The sequence below is a fragment of the Oxyura jamaicensis genome, chromosome 2 (assembly GCF_011077185.1).
Source record: "Oxyura jamaicensis isolate SHBP4307 breed ruddy duck chromosome 2, BPBGC_Ojam_1.0, whole genome shotgun sequence".
NCBI lineage: Eukaryota > Metazoa > Chordata > Aves > Anseriformes > Anatidae > Oxyura > Oxyura jamaicensis.
Window position 1 is genome coordinate 7721701 of NC_048894.1, and position 15932 is coordinate 7737632.

Below are 15932 nucleotides of genomic sequence, written 5' to 3' on the forward strand. Positions count from 1 at the left end.
GAATTCAACTATGGGAACTGAACAGGAACTTCTGCAAACAATTCCCCAGCAGAATTGCAAAGGCAGTGTGACTGCATCGTACTCCTTTCATTTTGCCTTTTAAATGCCTGGGAAATATCTGGTGCTGGAACTTTTTTAACATGGGGAAATGTAGATTATTATTTGCTCAAGCTACTGATCCTAGAGGTTGTTATGGTCTGTGATGAGGATGTGCTCCACCACTAAGAAAAAATAATTAACCACCTGAGATGACATTGTTCGATTAAAGTGCAGGATTAATCTAATTTACATAGGTAATGTCACAGAATTAATAAAAGCCTCACACTTGTTTTCATCACTAGTGTATGAAGTCAGGAACCGAGGAGCGGGCAGGGATTCCCCGACTGCCACTCGGCTGAGGGCTGGGGCTTCTGCTGGGATTTTTGGCTGGCACTTCTGAGCGTGGTAAAATGGATCCGCATCGGCACATATCTGTGAGATGAGCAAAGGCTGGAGTGATCGATCTGCACAGAGAGCTTTGTAGCCAGGGCTGTCCACAATTCAAAACCTGCCAGAGACAACAGTGTTTGCCTTTGATTCAAATGGGAGGGGAGCAGGATCCGGTCCCCAGGCTGCTAAGTCACAGTTAGCACTTTCTTATTGCCCTTCAGGGCGGTCCCCCCTGACTCAATGCCAGGTTTCCTTTGACAGCATCTTAGAAAAGAGTTCTTCAATGAAATTCAGAGATAAGGAAACTGTTCCACTGACACAGCTGATTTCTTTAATTAATGCTTGTGTTTTTATGGGCCACCTAAATCACACAGCTGGTTTCTGTGCTAAGCTGGTCTGTGGTTGCAACTGGATCTGCAGTTCATTTAAACAAGAATTAAATTTAGGTAAATATTTGAGCTTTAAGATCTTTGGAGAGATTTCCCATTTCTTCAAGATAATAACTAGTGGACCTAATCCTGAAATCTCAGCTATGCTTTCAGCAGAAACTCTAGCAAGTTAAGACTAGTAGTTTTGTTACCCCTTTTTCTTAAGCTTTTTTTTTTTTTTTAATTTTTTAAAAATTTAAAAGGAATTTTTTTTTTTATCTATTTACCACTTTTGTTACAACTAATAACAGAGTCCTGAACTAGTCATGTCAAACCCTCCTGCTCTGAGTATCCTCTCACACACCTGGCAGTCACTGAGATAAGGGGAGGGCTGTGTGTGGAGTCACAGGGGAGTGCATTAAACTCTGCACCGCTTTAATTGTCTTAAAGAATTTTAAAAGTCATTGAAAATTCAAAGTCTGCAGTGTTTTCTTTTTTGTTTGTTTGTTTATTTTCTAACACTTTTGCTGTTGCTTAGAATCTGGACAAGCTTATAACTATATATTGATTTTTCTTTTCTTAAAAAATCTTTCTTAAACTGAGCTATTTCATTCTTAAAGTGATGTGGCAGCAAGTGATAATACTGGCACACTGGCTGTGCAGTGGGCCCTTTTTAAGTATGGTGATAGTTCATGGAGTTACTACACCTGTGATTTCTTTATTACCTAATTAGACCAGCAAAAACGAAGCCATTGTTGTGACACCAAGATAAATGTTTTTATCCATGCGATAGTATTTCACCAGGGCTTTCTTTTGGCTTTTTTAAACAACAACGTTTACCTGGAAAGGTGCCTATTTTTATTTTACTGCACTATTTCCCATTAATCATTTAAGCCAGGGAAATATAACTTTGAGAAATAGTTCACGATCTTACAATGGGATTTCTCTTAATTCTACATAAATACCATAGGGAGTGATTAACACACAGTGGTTTCCTCTGGTAACAACCAACATATCCCACGAGTTTTTCACAGTGTCTTTCAAGTTAATATGCAACGATAGGGTTTGGAGATAAATGTGCATTGCTTCTGGAGATTAAGTTAACGCACCTACATTTGATCCTAACTGTAGGTGCAGCTGTATGGTTTTTTTCACTGAAGTATTTATTTAATTATTTATTCCTCTACACATTCAGTTCTCAGGTCAAGGATGATAATACCAACTGCAATTGCAGTTGTTTTATTCTGCCAATGCCTTCATTTCCCCAAGGACTGATCTATCAAGCACACACAGGCTTGCTTTTTCTATCTTCCTTTTTTTTTTTTTTTTTTTTGAATGTGATTGCTAGCAAAAGAAACCTTTAGCACAGTGCCAGGTTCTCATTTTATGTACCCCGTGTACATCTTGAGAACCAAAATAGGTAGGGGTGCAACTGCAATGAAGATAAAGAGGAGTTGCTGCCTTTGGATGTAGACACTTAGGCAAGTGGAGAAAAAGGGGTTAGTGAAATCACCCAGGGGTCTGTGAGGCAAAATTCAATCTGATGTATGAGAGCATGCTGTTATTTAGGCACGTTCAGTTGTCAGTGACAGCAGTGAGCAATCTGCTGTAACCAGCTCTCTCTGTTAGAAGGATGTGTCTATGAAACTTTTGTTCTGAGTTCCCGCCTAGCCAGAATCTGTCCTAATGTTTAGAAACTACCAAGAGAAACTCTGAATATGACGCTTTTCTGCTTTACTCTCTTGAAAAAGAATTATGACTGGGGCAGAAGAGGGTGTCCTGGTTCACTGGGAGGACTTATAGAAGAGTCTGGAAATTTAGATGTTTTCTTGTTTGAATTCTGACTCTGGTAGCTGCAGCTTGGAAGCGTATATAAAACAAAAATAAGCCCAGTGGCTAGTGTTATCCTCAGAAACTCTGCTGGCCTCTCTGAGGCCTTGTAGGTCTCAAGGGTACAAATGGCATGAGGATTAAGCTATCCTGTCATCCTTGGTGTGCTCCTTCTCTGTCTTCCTAGAGACACACTGGTGCAACCAAACAGAAAATCCAGCTTTGCTCCTGCCCATTTTGTTTTTCTAGTGCCTCTCAGGAGCAGTAAATTCATATTAAAACCCATAAATAACAGGCATTGAAGTTCCATTGTAATTTCCCTTATTTGCAGTATTTTATCTACAGGTTTATTGCTTGCAGTGATCAATCACAACACACTGAACGTGGTGTAATGTTACTCAGCCAAGAATGCAGCTGGCCTACCATGGGGTAAAGAAGCTGCATAGAGATTAATCTTTCTTGAGATTTCCACACTGAAGTAGGTGGTGGTGTTTCTGTTCCAGCTCAGCCTCCCTGCTACTTTGTCCTTCCCTCTGCCTCAGCTCCCACTTGATTTAGAAGCCAAACGCAGTCCATATTTTGTGTACTACCCATCAGCTGTCTACTACCTCAGCTGAAACACAGGGGCTCCAGAGCTGCAAGCAGGGGAGCTATGAGGGGAGATATGAGGAAATATCCAGTAGGATCACAGTGTTGCCCACTTTATCTAAAGGGACACCGAACCTTTATCCTTATTTATGGCATAGAGGGGCTGAGTCTACCCCTGGCATTTTGGGAAGTGGTAAGGGAGCTGAAAATCCCATGAGAAATATGTGGGGCCAGGCTGTGTCTCAGAATGGCTTTGGGATTCATGTAGTAGTCTGTGCTGCTGGTCAGTATTTAGCTATGGGAAAGAAAAATTGAAAACTTGTGGTGAAACTAACTTTCATAATTTTGAAGGTTCAACATCTTGAATCTTTATGCAGTAATCACTCCTGCATCACTCTGTCTTGGGTGGAGCAGCTCCTCTGCTTCCTCCTGCTCACAAGGAGAAAGGAACACTTCCAAGTTCTTTTTTTCAATCCCTCCTCTGGGTCTTGACTGTTCACAGGATAGTCTATGCCCACTCTTTCTGAATCTTTTCACTGCTTTCCTGAATGGTAAGAGAGAAGAAACTGAGGGGACTGTTGTAGTTTTACTGCTACCCACTCAGCTGTCGTTCACTAGCACCCTGAACAGTGACTGAGGCTTCAGAGGTGGCCGTGCAGTCAGGACAGAAGCACTGTAGTTGTTCATAGCCGAGAGTTTACTTTTGTTTTGTAATCAAGTCTGGAAGTGCAACGTCTTTCTAAAGATCACAACCTAAAAAGTTTTGAAGAGGTTGATGGCCTGAGATGATGAGGAAAGTTCTCCTCTACATTGTGCAATGTGTCTTTCAACTGCTAGAAGATAATAGCATGCTCCTTTGCACCAAGTGTCACTCCTGTGCATCCCACTGGTTCTATTTCTTGGCAGAACCTTGGCTAACTTAGTATTTGTCTAACTGTCTATATAAAGGGGAAGGCAGTAACAAGTCATACACAAGTATACCTCTGGTTTGTACAGAACTTCTAATAGGTTGCAGCATCTTTAATGCAGCTGACAAAGGCAGAGCAAGATTCAAAAGCTAGAAGTTGAAGCTGGAACATTTTGGACTAGAAAAATAAGATGCTCAGTTTTTACAGAAAAAAATGTTATCTACTGGAATAGTCTCTGAGAGAAGTGCTATAGTTTCTCTGGCTCTTATAGTTCTTTATTAGAACAAGGTGGGAATAGGATTCCTCTGACTAAACATTGGCTTCTTCAATGGAGACATCTATATCTAATACTGTCAGCCTTGGCTCTCTTTACAATCATTTTAGTTGATGGAATCTGGGGCATGATTCATCCCAACTTCATGTAGATGTACAAAATGGACCAGAGGAACTGCACTCTTAAGTGCCAATTTCCTTTCATTGACTTAAAGAAATAGGGAGTACTGGCTGAGCCATAAACATCTACACTGCAGATACCTATGGCTTGAGTCCGTTGCTTAAACGTAGCCATAGATATTCCAGAGCATCTCAGATGACACTAAATACCCCACTAGACCTTTGCTGTTATGCAGGACAAATACTGCTCTGCACATCTTTCCAGGGATTGCCAACCATCTGCAGTGGGATGTGGGGATATACAAGCTGCGTGGTTAGGGCTTTTCTCTGGCCAGGTCCCAGCACACACGTGCAGAAGCAGGTTGGGTCTCCCAGTGCTGCAGTTGAGCTGTAGCAAGAGAGGAGCTGCACTTCAGTCAGATGCCATCTTGCTGCAAAAATTACTTGGTCCATGGTTTGCATGTATACAGAGCTGCCCCAGAACATTATAATGCACCTCTAGCTATAAAAGGACTTAATCTAAGTGGTTTTATGTCATCACAAACTCAATGAATGCATTTATCTTCTAGGTCTGTGTGTTTGCATGTGTGTTGTCTGTACTTTGTTGTACTAAGCAATGACTCACGTGAGATTAACAAGCAAACCCTATTTATTAGATTGTTTTATGTCCTGTAAATCCTGTGTAATCCACTAATGCATAATGCTGTCACTTAGGAAGCCGGGTATTCCTTCCCAATGGAGCATCACATTTAGCAGATTCCCATGGTTCATTTTAGAAAGGCTTCAGTTGGGAATAAATTTTTAAAAATGAAATTAATCTACAGAATAAATATAAACCATTAGGGCCCAAGTGCTGACAATACATCAGTAATCGGGTCCCAGATGTAGCATGCGTATACATGTAGATGTTGTAGACTTGCTACCATCCTAAGGAAATATTATTACTGTAGAAAGGAAAGCTTGCATTTGCCATGTCCTCATCGCCCTTGAAGTGGATTATTAAGGTTATGATAAAATTCTGCTTTTGCAGTGACTGTTTTTGTGGTGGTATCAATAAAATCCTGGGAATTTGTGGAGCACCTTCATTGTAATTCTTATTCTGTGCATTGGGAAGAAAAGTGTGTCTTGCAGGTAGTTTCCAAGCACAAAACTTTTGCTGTGAGATCAGTATGTCCAATGATATCCTCTCCATCACTACCAGATTAAAGGCTGGGAACAGCAACAGTGGAATCACCAGTGGTATTTTGACTAGGGGAGAGAATTACTGTTTGTGCAGCTGAGTCTGAGTTCAACCCTGAATCATACAAAGAAAGGTATGTACAGTTTGTACATACCAATCTGAACGCTTACAAAGCACAAGGTAGGAGAACTGAAAACTTACTGAATGGCCAGCAACCAGGCCAGGATTTTGTTTGTAATAAGAGCCTTTTTGATGGTGTGTCTCGATATTTATTGTCTTTATTATAAAATATAAACTATTTCCACCATCTCATCCCAAATGACTCTAGAGATTACCCTGAGATGCACCCATAAGCCCAGCCAAAGAACACGTGAGACAACTGACCACTCAAAACAGTGGGATTCGGTGTACTAGTGGCTGTTATGTGCCCAAGTGAAGCACTGGACAGTAAGCAGACTGCTGAACCCTGTGAAAAATCACTCTCAAGTTACTGAAAATACTGGCCAGAAGATTTCATCAGCTCAGGTGTGTGTGGAGATGGTTAGACTTGGCAGGAATTCCAGTCACACATTAGATGGCCTCATTCTGTAGTCATTATTCAGCACTTACTCAAGCAAAACTTTTGCTGAACTTAATGGGTTTACTACCTCTGCTGAGCTGAATAAGGAATTTGTCTAAAACTCAGGTGCCTGAAACTCAGACCTGAATCTCAACACAAAATCCCACCACGTGCTGTGTCACTAAGGATTTTCAATTATTATCTTTTTAAGATGGCAAACAGAAATGTACTGGAGATAAATAAATAAAAAACGACAAAGGTAAGGGACATGATGAAGTAAAGTATAAAGGAAGAGTAAGGTGGTTATCCCAGAGAATGCTGCAGGTTGAGGAAAGCACTCTGAAGTTTTTACTTTATCCCATTTTATGCATTGTCCCCCATAAAGACCCTCAAAAGCTCCATCAGATGCTTCACAGAGAATGCTGTGTGCCTGCACTTTTGTTTGCATTTTCACTGGTAATGATGAACTGGGAAACATGCTGGAAATGAAACATTTTTATTTGTTTATGATTTAGGACTGATGTTATTAAAACCATGGAGAAAAATTGGAATGATAGCTTGGCATAGTTTCTGTAAATACTGAGTATTTCTTCTGTGGTATACGATATAACCAAAACAACCTAGAAATAAGTTTGTATTGCTCTTTTCTTGTGTCTAATTATGAGGATGTGAAAAATATGTTCATATGAATGCCTTCTCATGCTGCTGTGAGGGGGCTGAAAGTACCTTTTATGAAGATCTCGTTTGTAAAGCAAATTATTGTAATGCAGGAATATTATTATTCATGAGCTCTGACTTTATTGACTCCATTAAAAAACAGATCTATGGTCCACATGAAGGATATATGAATTGCTGTGGGAAGAGCAGAAATTAATTGTACTTCATATCAGTATGATAGTACCTTTCCTGATCTTGCTATTTGAGAGTTTGTTGTTACCGTTTCTTTTCAGGAAAGGAAAGCTTATGCTATGGTCCCTGATGCTTTTATATTATTCTCCATTAGTTTTGTTTTATTAGCATTAATAATGAACATTTATATTTATAATTTGTCAAAAACTTTGTTAAGGAAGATACTATTAATTTGGATTTGGACATTCCTGGAGGAATCAAAATCTATCAAAACTACATCAAATTTAAAAATAAAAGTTAGTTACTTCTTCTTTTGGTTCTTTGGCTTTTATGGATAGGCTTTCATAATACGAAGAGAGCATCTCCACAACTTACTTATTCATTTTCTAACAGAACTGGGGTTCCACTGGAGAAAGGAGGCTATTGGTAATATCTAAGGGCAACCAAATAAATTAAAACTGTATGTATGCAATAGCAATTAAAGCAAAACTCACATACTCCAGAGGCATGCTCCTTGTTATGTTCCCTGTTCAGCAGAGTACTTAATCACCTGTTTAACATTAATGGTAAACATGCATATGCTTAAATGTTTCTGCTGACTGGGGAGTTATGAGAAGTCTGCCTTGCACACACAATAGTTAAACAGCCTGTTTTCCATCTGTGTGCAAGACTAGAGCACGGTGCTAGCTGAGCATTTTCCAGGTTAATTAGATTGGCATAACAAGATCCCCAGTGGACTCTGTGCAGTCATCAGCTCTTCTGCACTCTCCAGTTATCAGGAGGTCTGCTGGAAGTAGTGTATCTTTTGCTAGTAACTGAAACAGAATATTGCACTGTATTTCACCAGCGTGTTCAAATGGAAACAGAATTGAATGGATTGTGAGTACACCATAAATATCAATTTGGCTCCATATTGCTAGCGTGAATGTGGTACATCCTTCAAACGCACAGTGTCTACCAAGGACTATTTATTCTATGGAGCTACCAGTAATGGCTGTGCTTTCATGAATTATGCATGTATTTGTCCCTAAACTTCACCTAACCATGATTTGGAGTGTTTAAATTTGATGCTGGCTGTAAGTACAAATTGCAGATATTTTTCATAAAATGTAATGTCTTTTCAGGTTTCTCTGCAGTACTAGTAAGAGTCCGTCATGCCTGCATTAGCAACAACAACAACAAAAAAAGAATCAAAACATTTCTAATTCAGTATAGGGAAAAAAAAAAATAATCTTGATGCTCCAAAGCCTTGCAAGAAACGGCAAAATTATGTGAAGTCAAGGGTACTCTGTTAATCTTTTCACTAAAGCTAGTGAAACAGGATGTAATCCCATTGTGGATATAAGGCAGTTATTATTTATGAAATGAAGAAAAGAAAATGACCCCACCATATGCCTAGAAGCAGCTTGCCACAGTGTAGCAGTGAGAATCATATTAGCTCTTGAGGCCTCTTGATGGGTTAAAATGAGGGAGAAAAAACACATGCTTTTAGGGAGAGATTAAATACACGAGAAGGAATGTGACCATGTTAGCTGAACTCAGTGGCACAAAATTTGCCATTCCAGTATTTTCAGGGAGTGGCTGCTTTGGTTTCCTCTGAAGAGTCCCCGTTTTCTGTGTTTATACAGTTCTATCTGTACATTTGAATATCTGTTTTCTGGAGATTTCTCTAGAATTATCTTGTTGTTGTTTCTTAACCTATCCCCTTAAGTTTTTAAGGAGTTATATCATCATGAAGCATTGCATATTAACAGTGACACGATGGAAAACACTGAGATAAAACGGGTTAATCCGCAAAATGGTGACAAATGGTGGTAGTGCTATCCTGAGCTCTGTGTTTCCTGCTATATTGAAGAGGACACATCATGAATAGATGCAACTAAAGAAAGGCAGAACAATGAAAAGACCGGAAGGCTTTGGGCAATTTGCATTTGGGTATGGGGAAGCTTTCAATCTTCAGTCACAGTTTGAATCTATCCTAAATTGATAGTTATTGATGCTTGCTAACGTCCATTGCCTGCTTGCTAATCTTGGTGTGCTGTAAGAGAAAGAAAGCCCAAGCTGCATGAGGAATTACTGTGAACCAGCTTGTGACCACACTGCTCAGGTGCTCTCTGGAGGTGACTGATAGAGCCCGCATTGCACATCACGTAGCAGGAACCCCACTTGTGCCCAAGTGGCCCTGGTGGTCTTGTTACTGGAATTAAAATAGTTTGTGTGTGGGTGTTTTATTTATTTATTTTTGTTTTTATTTCTTTTTCAGCTCAAAAATACCAGAGGGTGGAATTCACTCCTTCTGAATGATGTTTTTGTTGTTCAATGTAGATGTGTGTATGTTGCATACAGGGGTTGAAAGTGTAAGGCCAGCTGATATAGGGTTGGGGGATGAGATGGGGCCTAAAAGACCTTTGTCTCTGTGGGGCAGGCTCTGGAGTGGACTCTTTGTACACTGTGCCTTTTGTAGGGAGCTAGCAGCATTGCTTGGAAAGCAGCTTGAAGGTAAAGTGCCATGTACGAAACACAGACGCTCAAGTCACTGTTCCTGGAGTGAAATAAAGAGCGAGCTAAATTTGTAGTCAGGACACATGCAGTCTCCACTTATGGGCAGAGTCCATATGTCAAAGAATGCTGCAGTTGGTGAATTCATGCGCAGGCACATCAAGAACTTGCAATACATATGAAATGTTGGATTGGAGGATATTGAGCCTAGTTCCCAGCTATCTGAAGCAATAACAGCATAGCAGTTTTGTCATTGGTGTATGCAGGAGAATTTTTTGCTTGAGGCTAATAGAGTCCATCGGATCACAGAAGCTGAGCCCAATAAACGCTTTTATTGTCTGAAAAGTGAATGCAATTATTTCTCTTGTGCCTTGTAAAATTGTCAGACTGGTACATCCAATGTGCTAGTTTCTATTTTGTCCTTTCTCCTTTTGAAGATTCTCATAGGAAGACACTTTTCATCTCATGTAACTAAACATACAGAGTTTCATAACAGAAATATTAAGATTGGTATTAATGAAATACAAATTGTCTTGGCCAGGCCACTTCAACACACAGGTTTGGTGCACAGGGCAGTGTGATGAATGAACTCTATGGGAGAATGAGAGTGGGATGAGGTGTTTATTAGCAAAATCTGAGCATGTTGGCTTTACAATTTTCTTCCATAAGTTCTTGCCCTGGGGCTTGTGGCACTAATTTCCTGTGTATTTAGGAGTTCATGGAACCATAGAATGGCTCATGTTGGAAGGGACCCTAAATATCACTCCGTTCCAACCTGCGTGTCATGGGCAGAGATGCCACCCACTAGGTGAGGTTGCTCAGGGCCTTGTTCAACCTAGCCTCAAGCACCTCCAGGGATTGGACATTCACAGCTTCTCTGGGAAACCTGTGGCAATGCTTCATCACCCTCTAAGTGAAGAATTTCCTCTTAACATCTCATCTAAATTTCCCCTTATTAGTTTTAAACCATTTCTTCTTGTCCTGTCATTTTCTGCTCAAGAGAAAAATTGCTCTCCATCTTTTCTGTAAGTCCCCTTTAAGTACTGAAAGGCTGCAATGAAGTTTCCCCAGAGCCTTCTCTTCTTCAGGTTGAACATCCACATCTCTCTCAGCCTTTCTTCATAGGAAAACATCTTCATAGGATTTGACGTCTTTCATTCTCTGCATGTTACCAACAAGGCTCTGTATGTTGGGGTAGGCTGCACTTGATTTGAGGATGAAGGAACGTCAAGTGTACTGACCTCTCCAGCTATGTGACGGCAACCAAGCCTGTGAAAGACATGTCTGGAAAAGATGGTAGCAGGGGCACTGCAGACTGTCAGAGTCTAGTCATGGAGTGTCTTATAATAATAAAGCTTCATACATTTGTGGATGTCTAAGTCTATTACACCCACAGCATTACCTTTATCCATCAAATCGAATCTCATCAAGAAATGAAATCAGGTTTATTTGACAAGACCCATTTTCCATAAACCCATATAGGCTAACATTAATTATACTCCTATCCTTTAGTTCTTAATTAATTGACTCCCATGTCAGCTTTACTACTTTTCCATTCTCAGACGGAGTCCCTCTGAAGGGACACCAGCAAACTATCAGTTCCTTGGTTAAATAGGGCATAAGTTTTGAAGAGTCTGGTTGTAAATTCTCTAAGTCATGAGAGTAAAGTCAGCAAGGGTGATGAGAAAATGCAGGGAGTTTCTTTGTGATACGAGGTAAGACAAAGCGCTGTCAGCAAGAACGTCCATTTAGGATCCTATGATGTCAGTGAAATGATGAAGTGTGTGTGTCCATGACAGGACAGGAGAGCATGAGGCAGAGCAAATTGATGTTAGTGAAGGTCCTAAGGTGGTGGTATTGTTTGTTATAAATTTTGTTTGCAAGCTGTAGGAATGTATGCTGAAGGTGTGAGGAGAGGCAAAAATGATATTGATGATTCAGTAGAGAAACAACTTTATGATGAGATGAAAGGCACTAACAATTCTCAGCTATAACGAGGACAGACTGAGGTGAGAAGCAAAAGAATACTGATGTGTGTGCTGTGCTGGAGTAGAAGGATGTGTTGTACAATCTAACTGAAAAGCCTACGCCACATTGCTATGGTGTGGAGCAACTTAAGAAGTTGTTAATGCAAATGTGTCCTGCCATGGGGAGAAAAGCAAGTCTAGAGATTTGACTATAAACGAGAGGAAGGACTAACCTATGGTAATGAAATGCAAAGTGTCTCATCAAAATTCAGCATGTTAATCTGAATAGTAAATCTTTTATATGAACATGTCACTAGAGCCCCATAGTCTACAAGGTTTTCTTCTTTCAGTATATGTTGCCATTGATGTCCATTTTGATTGCAGAGTGTGGTAACATTTCACTGTTGCCACTTTGTTTGCCTGCCAGGGCTGCTTGAAATCAAACAGCTTTAAAGATTTCCAGCTACTGGAGGCTACAGTGTGTGTAAGACAACTGTGATGTGTTGAAATGGAAAGAGTAGGGCCTTTGCCTGTGATTGAGAGAGTGTGATATTTAACCAGTGGGCACTCCATTTGATCTAGTCATATACAAATGAAAATTAAAAGCAAAACTGTATTTAAGTGCCAAAGGGGGTAGTGCTCCCAGGAAACCATGCCGACCAGTGGCCGTTGTGGTGTCCTCAGCTTCACAGAGATTTTAACGTGTCATGCTTTCTGAGAAGAAACACTGTCCAGCAGTGAAGACATCAGGCTTGGCATGAAGAAAAAGTGAATTTGGGGGGAATACAACCCTGATTTATTGTGTGACCTTGGGTAAATCTCTCATTGTGGCTTTGTCATTGGGGAGCAGCTGTATCACCTCCAGCTGAGGTTGCTGCAGCCTGTTTGGAGCTTCCCACTGGTCTTTTCCTCCATTCCCCAGGTGTGAAATAGAGACAATAATTTCTTCCTTTGCCTTTGTATGTTTTGACTAGTATTGTAAGTTCCCATAATATTCATGTGTATTATTACAATACATAAACTGAAGTCTTACTCTTCTAAGTTGGAGTATTGTTTGTACTTAAGATTGTATTAAATGTCATGGATCTACTGAAGGTATGTTTTGCAGTAGGAGAGAATAGGGACATGTAAGTCTCTACAGTTGAGCTACACTGTAGAGCAGCTTTATTCTATAGTACAAAGAAAACAAGATAGTTTCTTCCATTCCTGTCTGTGTTTTTGTCTGAATCAAGCTTTTATAATGAATCTAAGCAGCATTTGTTACTATAGGTGCACTGTAATTTTTTTTTTATTATTATTTTTTTTTTTTTCCAGTGGTATTCTATGTATTGATAAATAGATATTTCAATTGATGAGAAAATTCTGACTGACAGCGGAATGTAGTAAAAAAAATGAGATCAAGTATTTCTTTATTTTTAAGCTTTCTGCATTTGTGCCATTAATCTCATAAAAGAATTGCATGATTTTGATAATACTTTGTCTAGAAAAAGAGGAATTAAACCGATCTGCCAAAGTCAAACACATGGAAAAAGAAAACAAACAAACAAAAACTTTAGCATATAATATTTGATTGTTGTTTGCTTTTATGTAATATAAATATGTAGAAAATTAATTTCAGTTTTAATAAGATGAGGCAATTTGATTGATGGGAACTGATTTTTTTTTTTTTTTTTACCGGGAAGTTTCAATGGTCCTTGTTTTCATCTTGCTTGGGAAGAAAAACAAATATTGTAATATATTTTTCTGCTAAATTGAGATTTCCTTTCCTCATCTTAGTTTTACTTTTTAACAAATAACATTCCCAACAGTCTAAAACCTACCAATACCATCAGAAGTATGCTGTAAATTGGACTGATTGAAGAAAGCATACTCAGACGCTAACTGTTAGTGCTTAATTCATCCTTTGCTGTTGTAGCCATCATGTTATGCAAAACCACACTCTTCATATACAACTCCTTTAATATCCAGCATGGTATTTCAAGTATGAATTGACCTCTGTTTGCATAAATAAATAGTGGTATTGGATCTGGAACTGTCTACAGGATAGAAACATTCTATATTGAAGAGCATTTTGTTTCTCTGTCGTCAGAAAAAAAAAAAGATATCTGCTGTCTGAGTATGCAATGGGTATGTGTAGCTTGCTTTGTCTTGATACCCTGTTGGATATGAGATAATTCCAGAGGAGTATTTACAGCTTTCTCAGTAATGAAGCAATAGTTCCTTTGCAGCTGTGAATATCCATGTAAAAATGTACTTTCAAAGTCATTCATTATTTAGAGTGCAGTAACAAGCACTGAGGGCTTCCTTAAAGTCCTTGGCATACACTATGGGATGATTTCAAGCAGACTGTTGTAGAACTTCCATATGGACAAAATTTTAAAACATGCCTAGCTGAATGTGGCATCCAAATCCCACACCGGACATTGAAATTCACTCCAGTTTTGGTGCCACCCATTTAGATCTTGATTCTCCATGCACCTCATGCAGTTGTGTCATTCAAGAGGAACACAAAGATGAAAATGATGCCCAGGGAGAAACTGCAGCACATATAGACACTATTCATCCTATTTTCCTGTAGTCAGCCACTGACAGTGAATCTGGGTCAGGCAGCTGCTCTGAGTGCCACATTCCCATGACTAGTCTAATATCATCCCCAACCTGCTTGCGTGAAAATATCAGAGCTGCTGTCACACTCGACCGCATTTAAACTTGCCCTTGATCACAGTCCCACCTCTGTTCCTTTGTTCTAAGTACAGGGTATTCTGCTCTTGTTAGCTTTGCCAAATTTGCTGAGATTCGTATGTTGACTTTAGACAAACAGCTCCCAGGGAAATGTTATCACTTAAGGTAATCCTTATTACATAGCAGGTTTACATAGCTGGCGGAGCGTGGGGTGTGTTCTCAGGAGGGTGACTTTGTGGTGAGAGGTCCAGTGTCCCAGGGTAGCTGGCAGCCATCAACAAGAACGGTCCCAACTGACTCAGAAAAGAGCCATGCTCAGAAGCTGGCCCAGAGTGTTTTTTGTTTTGTTTTGTTTTCCCAAAAATAGAGACCTCAGAGTTTACAATGTATGCCATATGAGATTTTTAGGAGGTAACAAAGGAAAAACAAGCTGAAGCATAGCGTTCAATGAGTTCTTTGGAGCTAATTTGGAGAGGACTATTCATTTAAATAGTTGCTCAGTGTTGTTACTTCTTGTATGGACTGCATGCTTCTGTATTGTTGTCTAAAATAACTGTGTGAAAGCATCAATAGCAAAGTTAGCTGTGGTCCCAACCTGGCTGATTTTCTTCCTGCATGGAAGATGTAGCTTTCACCTTCTCCTTCCTTCAGGCCTTTCCTGTGACTGCAGGCATACTATGGGATGAAAATCATCTGCTCCTCGTGGTTTGTCTCCCTCTACCTTTGCAGTGTTATGGCATATATCTAGGTCATAATGTTACTCTTCTGTGATGAGCAGGAGAGGCAGACAGTCTTTTAGCTTTCCCAGTAGAGAATTCAGATGTTACACTGAGGCGTTCCTACTTCCTACTCTTTTTTCACTCAGCAATGTTGCAAGGAGTGTTTCATTATATATTGTTGTAAAACATAACTGATAAATATTGAATCCAAGGCACTAAATTTAGCAGCTAGTGAGATAGTTTCATATTTCTGTAGACAAAAGCTATCATGGAGTTTGGGTGCCAAGTTCTATTCCAAATTATGTGCTAAGGCTTTTTTAAAGAAAAAAGCAATATTTCATCACAAAGCTGCAGTGCATAAGGACCATGTCATGCTAGCTGTGCTAACTGCAGTCTTTTGTGTAATGGCAAAAATTCAGGGCTATTAGCAAACTGATCCAGGCAGAGAGAGGGATGGTTTTGATGCAAAGGAACTGTTTCCTTTCCACCTTGGCTGTTCCAGCGCTGCACAGCAGAGACTTGTGGAGATGCAAGTAGGATGGAGTGATCCTGTAAATGACCCTGATTATCACTCTCATAAATGACTTTGCGTTTTCTAACCAAATGACCAATGAAGCAAGAGACATTAAACAAGATTTTTAATTATAACAAATGGAATCTGTGCTCTCTAATCAGATTGCTGTATAGGTGGCTATTATTCATTGCTAAAAGTTAAAGCAATTAAGCTTCAAGCAGTCATTGGGCAGCTTATACCAAAGAATTACTTCATTTGAGGGTTTGGGTGTTGGTTGTGGTTTTTTGTTTGTTTGGTACTAATTCTGGTGCCAAAATAGCAGCTGTAGGTGTTACTGTTACAGACTTGCAAATGTGAACAAACTTAATATTTGGATCCCATTTTATGAGACAGTACAGGGAGTAGAACATAACTTAGAGTTTTCTTTCTCTCTCTTTCTCTCTCTTT

General features: G+C 39.6%; 1 protein-coding gene across 2 annotated transcripts in view; it reads left to right on the forward strand.

The window, feature by feature from the left end:
* The window catches only part of DPP6 (dipeptidyl peptidase like 6), a 551821-nt gene that overhangs the window by 59005 nt on the left and 476884 nt on the right, over positions 1-15932 (forward strand). The window lies entirely within an intron of this gene.